Raw genomic sequence first — 12,087 nt, forward strand, 5'->3', positions numbered from 1 at the left:
GGGGTAGTTCAATAGACCCTGTACATATTCCCAGTACCTAAGATTAGAGTGAGAGACATGCAGAGGTATGTACATCTTCCCGAGACAAGGGAGTTAACTGACTATAAAAGTCCAGTTGCCGGACCAGACTGGAATTTCTGGGCTCGATCGTAGCGCCACCAGTGGTTATTACGAGTTGTGTAACGGCTATGCCTCTCCTATTGACCAATCAGATTCCACCTCTTGTATCACTTGCATTTGCTTCAAACAAAATGGCGGCGCCCAGTCCAGACGATGTGATCAATATTTAAGATCTATATTGTGATAAAACGGGTCTTACAAGGCAAAGTGCATCAAATCACGTGAGCATCTTGATTAAAAACATGAAAAGATTTGGAAAATATCTGACAACGAGTTGGCGGTGCACATCCTTTGCAAATCCTGCAATCGACCGAAATCTGCACGTTAGTCCCAACAAAATCCATAATACCAGCCTAGTTCGGCAAGGGTAGAAAATGGACTTTTAAAGTAAGTTAACTCTCTTGCCTCGGTAAGATGATGTATGTATGAAAACATGTGCCTCACAGTTGAATGTGGAAAGACATGAACGGTTTTTATGCTTCCCATGTAATAGTAAGTTTTGTTTGTTTGTTTGTTGTTTAACGCCGCACTCAGCAATATTCCAGCTATATGACGGCGGTCTGTAAATAATCAAGTCTGGACCAGAAAATCCAGTGATTAATATCATGAGCATCGATCCACGCAATTGGGATCGATGACATGCATGAACCAAGCCAGCAAGCCTGACCACCCGATCCCGTAAGTCGCCTTTTACGACAAGCAGAGTCACCTTTTACGGCAAGCATGGGTTGCTGAAGACCTATTCTTCCCCGGATCTTCACGGGTCTAATAGTAAGTATGAGGGGTGGCTAATAAGTTCTGAGCCAAACTACGAAGGGTGTAGTAGACCCTCAAAAATGTTCTTGTTTAAGTACCATAATGTTCATGCTTACATGCTACATTAGAACCAAATACACAACCAGGTAGCATATGTCTGCAGGAATCAAACTGACTGACTGTTCCCTGTGGTTGCAAATGGACAAAATTGGCTCCTGTGCCGTCATCAAGTCTCTCCAATCGAAATGGCTAACTCCAACAACAGAACAGCCATCTGTGAGGACATGGCGCTGACCTTAGAGGATTGTGTTCCTTGCTGTTATGATGTGGGCAGCGGAGGTGGGGACAGACACGTAACCTCAAGGATCATCAGGATTACCTTCAATATACACGATATTATTGTGGATCTTACACGACTCAGCACACGTGGCGTTGGTGGTGATGGCAATGGTGGTGGTTGTGGTGGTAGTGGTAGAGGTAGTAGTTGTAGTAGTACTAGTAGTAGTGGTCTCAAGGATCCTCAAGGATTACCTTCAATATACACGATATTATTGTGGATCTTACACGACTCAGCACACGTGGCGTTGGTGGTGATGGCAATGGTGGTGGTTGTGGTGGTAGTGGTAGAGGTAGTAGTTGTAGTAGTACTAGTAGTAGTGGTCTCAAGGATCCTCAAGGATTACCTTCAATATACACGATATTATTGTGGATCATACACGACTCAGCACACGTGGCGTTGGTGGTGATGGCAATGGTGGTGGTTGTGGTGGTAGTGGTAGAGGTAGTAGTTGTAGTAGTACTAATAGTAGTGGTCTCAAGGATCCTCAAGGATTACCTTCAAAATACACGATATTATTATGGATCATACACGACTCACCACACGTGGCGTTGGTTGTGATGACAAGGTTGTTGTTGTTGTTGTTGTTGGTGGTGGTGGTGGTAGAGGTAGTAGTTGTAGTAGTACCAGTAGTAGTGGTCTTTAGAATCCTCAAGGATTACCTTCAATATACACGATATTATTATGGATCATACACGACTCACCACACGTAGTGTTGGTGGTGGGGCGGTCGGTTAGCCTAGTGGTTAAAGCGTTAACTCGTCACGCCGAAGACCCGGCTTCGAATCCCGACATGGGTACAATGTGATATTGCTGGAATATTGATATTGCTAAAAGCGGCGTAAAACCATACTCACTCACTCACTCACTAGTGTTGGTGGTGATGGTAGTAGAGGTAGTAGTTGCAGTTGTTGCAGTTGTAGTGGTCTCAAGGATCCTCAAGGATTCCCTTCAATATACACGATATGATTGTGGATCAGACACGACTCACCACACGTAGTGTTGGTGGTGACGACAAGGGTGGTGGTGGTGGTAGAGGTAGTAGTTGCAGTAGTAGTAGTGGTTTCAAGGATCCTCAAGGATTACCTTCAATATACACGAAATGATTGTGGATCAGACACGACTCACCACACGTTACATTCCCAATACAGTAGGCATCTCTCATAAGAGAATTGAGAACATTCTGGGGAATGACCTGGGCACGACAAAGGTTTCAGCACGCTGGGTTCCAAGGCTCGGTCGAATGATTGTGGGTTCGAATCCCGGTTCGCCCTGATTATGTTTCTAGGTTTGTCAGCACCATACACGTGCTCGTGGGTTTCACCGAAGTGGTAAACGTCTGAGACCTGCATCACTTCGGGCTTTCCTCCCACATTAAGCTGACACGCCGCGATATAACTGGAATACTGTTAAAAGCGGCGTTAAACCCAACTCACTCACTCACTCAGATGTAGTGACACAGGGACCGCAGCTTTGAGCTGCATGCCTTCGTTTATCTTATGTGGGATAGGGGTAGAAACGACAGGGCCAGGAACGTTGTTGACGTAGTCGTGAACGCTGTTGTTACAGCGGTAACTGGCCTGTGATATAAAGGAAAATATTGAGAATGTGCCGAATGATATATTACTTAAAATTAAACATATTGGGATTTTGAATTATAAGATATTAACTTTTTAATGTTAATACTTACAATCCTGCATGTTTTATATGTATTAAGTTGACACTGAGGTTTACTATTCACGAATGGATTAGTTTGAAATAAAATTACTGAAAGGACTGCTGAGATTAATTGGTGGAACGGGGCCCACTGGAAATATCTCTCACCTCACGCTGATATACCGTGATAAAAGTGACATGCTATTGAAAAACGCGGAGAAACTTAAAAAAAGACCAATCCGACGTATTAATTATAACGAAGCAATTGGACAAAATACGTGCAAAATCACGTACGAGGGGTCGTACATCGTTGAAAAGTGGCAAAATATCCGTATTATTTCACGTTAAATTAAAAACAAATAAAACTTTTATTTTAAATCTTATCGTTATAACACCTTACCTCAAGCGTCGCCTACGTTCCAATGTGCTGAAATGACAATTATAAGTGCATCGGTGTTTAAATCATATTTCAACCATTCAAGGAGAATAAACAGCTTAGCCAGTGCTGCTTGGTAAACCTCAATCTCAAGTTGAAGCTCAGACGGTTCAACAGACATACCAAATCTCGCGAGACAGCGAGATTTTGACATGTCAAACGAGTGTTGCTTGGAAGTTTCAGCCGATCCCGATCAGAGCTTTTCAGTGGAATCTCAACTCCCTGGGGAGAGTAGCTATGGCGCCCGCCACGGCCTGAAGACTTACTGGGTCTAGAGAGGCGACAGTCATGCGATAGTCATCTCATCAACACCCAAGCGAATTAAGGATGAAAATGGAATATATAATATGGACTTGGCGATTCAGTATTCTAAATATTCCACAATAATATACACAGAATATGGGGTAATTGCAGTCTTAAGAATATCAAAGACTATTCCAGGAGTATGTAACACATTTGTGTAGAAAGGGTTCAGATGATGTTTCCTGAGGCATTTGAAGAATCATATTTTAGAATGATTGCAAAACATCGCACCGGCAGTGATAAAACAAATCTGTTTCGTGGGGTATTCTACTTGACAACGCGACATCATTAACATGGATTCCTTCACAGACCCGGGTTCGATTCCCCACATAAAGTCCATTTCACGTGTTCCCCGCCGTGATATTGCTGGAATATTGCTAAAAGCGGCGTAAAACCATACTCACTCACCCTCACTCATATGATCATGTGTTCAAATCCTAGCTTAACTAATTTTACTTTGTTGTTAGTTTTGTTAGCACCATACCCGAGACCGTTGGTTTCGCAAAGTCGTAAACGTCTGAGGCCTGCATCACTTTGGGCTTTCCTATCACAGCAGCTGGCACACCGTGATATGACTGACATGCTGTTCACAGAGGCATGAAAGCTAGCTCACTCACTCACTCACTCACTCGCCTACCCGCCCACTCACTCACTCGCCCACCCGCCCACTGGCCTAACCGCTCGCCACCCGTTTACTCACTCACTCGACCTACCCACCCGTTCACTCATTCACTCGCCCACCCGCCCACAAGCCCACTCACTCACTCACTCACTCGCTCACTCGCTCACCCGCCCACACACCCACTCGCCTAACCGCTCACACACCCGCTCAGTCACTCGCCCACCCGTTCACCCACCCCTTCACTCACTCACTCGCCCACCGACCCACAAGCCCACAAGCCCACTCACTCACTCACCCGTATATTGCTGTGGAATTATATTGTGAAATATATCTCCGTTTCAGCATATTAAACTGACGCTTAGTCTCTGAAAATATAGAACTTTGATAAATAAATAACTCCATTTAAATTGAAAAGGAGCCCCATGATGCGGGAGATTCAGAACCTGAAAGAAATTCTTTACTATCTTCATTTAGAACTTTATCATTACAGAAAGGGCTGGGCAGAAGGGGAATCAATATGGTACAGGGACTGTCAGGCAGACTATAAGCATGTATGCATGGAAGCATCATCCATCATATTGATATTCATACACTGAGATATGCGTATGAAACCTTCATGTTTAAGAAACAGAATAATGACCATCTTCCCGGGGGAAGGGAGTTTACTGACTATAAAGTCCAGTTTCGAATCTTACCGATTCTGGCTGGAATTATGGAGTTCTATTTTGGTTGGACTAACGAGTCCATGCATTGTCAAATCAAAATCGCGTAACAAAATCGACATCCGGTTCGTAAACTGCCGTGCAGATTTCGGTTGATTGCAGGATTTGCAAAGCATGTGTACCGACAACTTAGCGTCAACAGATATTTTCCAAATAATTTCACTTTTTTAATCAAGATGCTCACGTGATTAAATGCACTTCGCGAAGTAAGACCCATTTTATTACCATATAGGTCTTTATTATCGATCAGATCGACGCCATTCTATTTGAAGCAAATGCATGTGGTGTGAGAGGTGGATTCTGATTGGTCAACAGGAGGGGCATAGAGGGGACATAACTCGTAAAAGCCACTGGTGGCGCTACGGTCGAGACCAAACATTCCAGCCTAGTTCGGCAAGAGTGGAAACTGGACTTTTATAGTCAGTTAACTCCCTTGCCTCGGCAAGATCAGCAATGACCTTGTCATTTGATGACTATGAACAATATTTTGGGTGAAATTAGTGACTTTCCTCAATTGTGAATGGCTCGGAACGATATACGTGACATATTAGTGGAAGTTCTTAGTGGAAAATGAAAATACAATAAGTCAGTCCGTCCAGAAACCTGTCATACAGATTTTATGAAACCTACTGGCACGGATATGGTGCTGACAAACCAAGAAATAAACAAGGAGAATCTGGTGTCGAACCTCCGGTCATAGGTGTGAAGCAATCTTAAGGGACCCAACATTGCATAGTGCATTGCGGCGCCGTTGTCAACAGAGCCATTCGTGCCACCGTTTCACGTAGAAGGCATGGCAACTCGTACAAAACAGGACAATCAATTTTCTGTGTGTCATACATTATAAACCTGCATTACCTCAAAATTCTATTGATTCCATCGAACGCTTCAAAATTCATTGTTTCGGCCAAGAATCAAACTGGAGATCCCACACGGCTCTGTCTGAAGTGAATCATCTCGCGAGACAAAACCACAGGTCTCGTTATTGTCAACACAACGGATCTTACGACATATCACAGCTGTTTTATAATGATTCCATTTTACAGAAATACGTCTACTTAAACAAAGTAATGGCACTTACTTTTCAAACTGACGAATGGCACATCCCGCCTCCTATAGCTATACAATCTATGTGTTCAAACGAGTGTATCCATCTATGCAATGTGACCACACAGCGTGGACCTGATGTTTTAATACGATTGTGTTCCGTCTGTGTTTAAAGAAAATATTGAAAGTGAAATTCAAAGATACACGATACCCGCTGGTTATTTCTCAACAATATCCTCTAACGGGTATTTTTAGGAGGCTACGAACTTCCTCTTCTGAACAATGACATTTTGTAATGATCGTTTGATTTTTCTTACACAACTGATAGGTTTGAGTGTGTGTTCTAAACTCTGTACTGACACAGGTGAGGTGAGGTGAAATTGGGTTTAACGTCGCGTCCAAGATTATTGCGCTTATATAGCGACATGCATGTACGTGTGTGTGTTTGTGTGGCTGCTTGTACTAGTCCGGACAGATGCCGATTTGTAGTGCTATCTCACTGAGATACCATGCCGAAGTTTAACATGAATACCCCACTCAGACACAGTATACTGACTCCGAGCCGACCAGTCTTTTAAAAGTACCATCTCTTAGCGTCTTTTGGTATGACGCGGCCTTCCGCTCTCCGGGCGGACGCTCTACCACTAGACCACGGAGGTGGTCGTACTGACACAGACACTGATATAACTTATTTACGCTAGGACGTCTTTAGTATCCCCCTGTTCTCTCCATCTTACTACTTCAATTCTTTCAACCCTAAATCCGCCATGTTTGTGTCAAGCATTGCTGGGGAGAAATACCGGTTGTCGATGAAAGACTAATATCGTTTGCACGCCATTGATTGTAAACATCGTTTGTAGAAACCCCAACCAGAAAACAAAATCTTAGATATTATTGTTTGTTTATTTGTTTGTTTGTTGTTTAACAGCGCACTCAGCAATATTCCAGCTATATGACGGCGGTCTGTAAATAATCGAGTCTGGACCAGACAATCCAGTGACTGACATCATGAGCATCGATCCACGCAATTGGGATCGATGACAGGCATTAACTAAGTCAGCGAGTCTGACCACCCGATCCCGTCTTAGATATTAAGCAAAACATAGATATGTGGATGAGAAACATGAGAATGTCATACCAATGTCATACCAATGGCATACCAATGGCATACCAAGGTCATACCAAGGTCAGGCGAATGCGAACCTTGAGCCCTTTTCAGAAATTGCTATCAAATGATTGTGAAAAGGTAAAAGCATCTGTCGACCTTAGGTGGAATAAAACTTGATTGTCCCTGATTAGGGACAGGTGAGTTTTAAGTAATGAGAACTCCACACAATAACAGTCAGCGATGTTCACTCTTCAGAGCATTGTGAGAATCAATAAAGTAAGTAATAACGCTTCTAGACTTAATCCAGGGTATTATGTGCCCATTTGATCTGTATAAATACCCTTGCCCTATAAGCAACATTAGCTTCGTTTCAAGTCTGATTCAAGTTTCAGGTATTGTCAGTTAAGAAACACGCGGGGTTTTGAGTTATATTGCTTCTCCGTAGTCACAGTATAAATTAGGACATGAACAGTAACAGCAGTTTCGGGGATACTTTCGCATGAATGGTCCACGAATCAATCCGACGTCAAAGCCACGTCACTTTATACCAAACAATAACAAGAAGACAACATTATCATTACCCCCCGCCATCCTTTCATGCTTACAATCTCATTAAAATCAGATCTTAGTTCTCGCTACCGCTAAACAAAGATCTGAGGACATCCCATTACGGGTCACGTCAGACTGACCTTGCGCAAACTTTGACCGATCAATGGAATGACCAATCAGAAGGCAGCTTTCTCGTGCTTTACGGCACTAATTTCAAACTGGCGACTACGCTTCGAAACATATTTTGACAAATTCTCGATTACAGATATGAAACCTGAAGAAAAGAACATTCTGGAATGGCTAATAGATGGCCTAGATTGTATGGATTCATTCGTTAAACCTGTAACTATCGTTCGGAATACCCCGTGTTAAAGTTTTCGAGGTTGCGTGATGAGAAATCACATTCCGACTGTCACTTTCATAATCTGGTAAGCGATGCTCTGATTGGATGGATGAGAGGTCGTTCTGACGTGACCCCTAATGGGGTGTCCTCAGATCTTTGTTTAGCGGTAGCGAGAACTGAGGTCTGATTTTAATGAGATTGTACATGCTTACAAATGTAAATAAACAGCTTTTGATTTCTGCGAACACGATAGGCACCAATCCTAACTACCAGTCTAATATATTTGGAAAACTGTATTCTTTGCGTTCTGGGACCTAATTGCTGACAAAGTTAATTATATATATTTCGGGCAGCTAAACATTGATGATGGAGCTTAACTACCGAAGGTTATGCCATTAATGAATCACCTCAATGTCTCTGGCTTCTTAAATATCCCACGGAGACATTCAATCATGACTTCCATTTGACAATGAAACAATAAAAGGCAGTCAGGGAGAAGACTCGACTACAGTGGGGATTGATGTTTGGAACAAAAGGTTCTCGTAATTACAGTGAGTGAGTATGGTGAGTGAGTATAGCAATATTCCAGCAATACGACTGGGGACACCCTTCCTTGTGCTTCCTTGTGGGGAATCGAGCCTTCGGCCTGACGAGCAAGCACTTTAACAACTAGTCCACTCTCCTACCAAGAGTTCCATGCGACCAGCATAGTACCGTGGCCCAGGCCAGCGCCATGTGACGATTCGTCACATCTTACACAGTCAAGGCATTGCATGTGTTTTTTTTATCTGTTTCATTTTTGACAAGTCTACATTTCTATGAAACCATATGTCATAGAATTGTTAACTATCATTGAGAAAATGTCCTAAATCGTGAAAAACTATTTCGATTTGCGTAGTTATCCTATGTTTATAATTGGTTGTGCGGCTCCACGTGCTGTCATCGAAGCCCTTCGGAGAGCTAGAGATATGGTCACTTCGATGTGTAAATATATATTGTCAAGCAACTCACTGTCGCAGATGTAGTAGCATATCTATATAATTATGCAAAACAATATGTAAAGCGCCCCCAAACCTTGCATAAGTCCGTTCTGTACTGATTTCTGAAAAGCGCGTTTGTTTACAAACAAGAGAAAAGTCCAATCACGTGATATGCAAATTAGCCTGTGGCAGTGGTATTATGCTAAGTCATCGCTGCGCCGGAGTGTGCAACTAGTCTACCCAACCGCATCTCGTTACTCAAGAAATTCAGCTTCCGGAACATGCGTGACAACTCGTGCTCCATTCGCAGTCATGGCATCAACTGGATTCCGTCTCAGCGCAAACGTGCATTGCTAAGAAATAGTTAACGTTTCGTGCCATGTGCATGATTGCTTCATAAACTAACATTGACATTTTCTAAAAAAAATAATAATAATAAAGTTGCAATTTAAAGCCACTCGGGATATTAATCATATCAAATATTCTTAAGCACTTGTGACAGTCAATTTGGCAGATACCAGATACCTGTCTACGGAAAGATGCGAGTGGTGACGAAAGCTTCCGGATCCGGACGGCAAAAACAAGGAACAACAATCGTCACAACTCGCAAGTTTCCGTAACCTACAAGGGTTTGTCCCGGAACGGCGAACGGTCGGAGGACGGACAGGCAGCAGAAAGACGACTCGACATACATCAGACTGACAATGGACTTAAGTTAAAGAAGCGGTGTTGAAACCAACTATATAGCGGTGGCACTTTACGCCAAGCTGGGGTCGACTCGCCACTAAGATACAACTTTGTGGCGACATTGCCTTGCTACTGCCCAAAGCGGTGTAAAATCCTTCCCATTCACTCACTCCACTGATCCGGGATTGTCTGCACACGACAATATGGGTCGAGTCGGGCATGGATGAGCTGTTGCCGAAGTGCATTAGAACCAATATAATAGCCGGCCTTCTCCTCCCACACAAACCCTGTAATGACTCCAGCGGTTTAGTACAATGTCTACGTGGGGAGCATTAACCCTGTATGTTTAATACAACTTGCAGTCGTGGGCCGAAATTGTTTTAGCCCCGAGGAACGGTTTCTGCGGATTAGGAAGGATTCTTCTGGGAACAGGTGGAAAACACTGGCCTGATGTGTCATCATTCCTCGTATTCCTCGTGTATTTTATTGCCATTTTTTCATATTAAATACCACAAAGGTATCTTTTCGCAACTCACATGTTTTAACATAGACTTATGTAGCGCTATGATCACTTTGTGGAATGGGTGGTCCGTTTTCTACAATCGCCTCGTTATAAGTGAGTGGGTGAGTGAGTTGGGTCTAACGCCGCTTTTAACATTATACTATTACATTTGGTTTGTTGTTTAACACCGCACTTAGCAATATTCCAGCTATATGGCGGCGGTTTGTAAATAATCGAGTCTGGACCAGACAATCCAGTGATTGACATCATGAGCATCGATCCACCCAATTGGGATACGATGACATGCATCAACCAAGTCAGCGAGCCTGACCACCCGATCCCGTTAGTCACCTCTAACGACAAGCATCGTTATTTAAATTGATGACACAAAATAAAACAAAGATTTGTCGGATTTTATAAAGTTAAATAGCAGTTAATTAAGATCCCATCACGAGAAATGTACGTCACGGAGTTCGTAATTTACGTTATACCAAAGAACATGGCTAAGCCAAACCTCGAGATGTTTCTGGTGACATCACAAAGCGTGATGCAATGGCCATTGGTACAGACACGTGTCTTGAAATAGTCTTTGGGGTTTACATTTACTACTAAACGGGTTTTTGTAAATGCCTATCAAACGTAAATTACTAAACGTAACATCTGAACTTCAATGGTTCAATATCCAGATATAAAAGCTGCGTTTTGGCGCTGTTCTGTTACGAAACAATTGTGGATATAGAAGCCCTGTTCATGACCATAGGCTGAAACTAATTCAAATTACATTTTACTAGCTGTCACGTTTAATTACATCCTTAAAAATCGCTTTGAAAATTCCTCATTAACGAACAGTTTCTTACCAACTATAGCTTTCGTTGTATTTTACAAGGTATATACGTTTTGTATGTTTCTTCCCGCTTTGAATAATCATGTTTGGTTGCAAAATATGCAATAAACAATTGAGCTAAGCATAATGAAAGTTAGCACAACGTAAATTTCACATCTGCTAACAAAATATTTAAGTATATTTGACAATTCAATTCTGGTTCACATGCAGGATTTTGGGCATTGAAATACGAGGACTATAGTTTATATTGATTTTTTTCAGAATGATAGATAGTATTTCTGACATTGTCACACATATCTTAATTTAACATTTTCTTAATGAAAATGTTATTCACCGACAATTGAAAAATGGCACCCCCAGCTTGGAAATTACATCTGCGAATTATTTGCACATGTACCGTATTCGACGTAATAAGCGCCCTGCTCTAATAAGCGCCCACGGCGATATTTTCTAAACAATTGGCTGGTGAACAAATCTCAATTACCACCCCTTTCGATTGATCAATGCATCACATTGATCAATGTAGTACGTGTTATATGCACCCTTAATCATGGGACATTAAATTCTTGAAAAAATATATCTGTCGTATATAAACATTTCAGGCTGTCAACACAAACCACGAAATTTACGACCTTTCAACTGCTGTTTTTCACAAAAATAATATTCTAATAAGAGCGCGCTATTTCTAATTTTGAGAGCGCCCGGGGCGCTTAATATGTCGAATATGGTATTATGTTATTTTGTTTCGAATTAAGTTTCTGGTATACTTAACTAATTAATGCGCAGAAATTCATCTTAAATTACACTAGTGAGTTAGTGAGTTTGATTTTACGCCGTTTTAGCAATATTCCAGCAATATCACGGAGGGGGACACCAGAAATGGGCTTCACACATTGTACCCATGTCGGGAATCGAACCCGGGTCTTCGGCGTGACGAGCGAACGCTTTAACCACTAGGCTACCCGACCGCCCCTTAAAATACACTACAATTTAGGAGTAAATCGGGTGTCATGTCTGAGCGAGTGCATTTGTACCATTGAACTGAGAATGACTGTCACACATTTTATCCATGTGG

This window comes from Haliotis cracherodii, unplaced genomic scaffold (genome assembly GCF_022045235.1).
Source record: "Haliotis cracherodii isolate W230 unplaced genomic scaffold, xgHalCrac1.p SCAF_11, whole genome shotgun sequence".
In the NCBI taxonomy this organism is placed as follows: Eukaryota; Metazoa; Mollusca; class Gastropoda; order Lepetellida; family Haliotidae; genus Haliotis; species Haliotis cracherodii.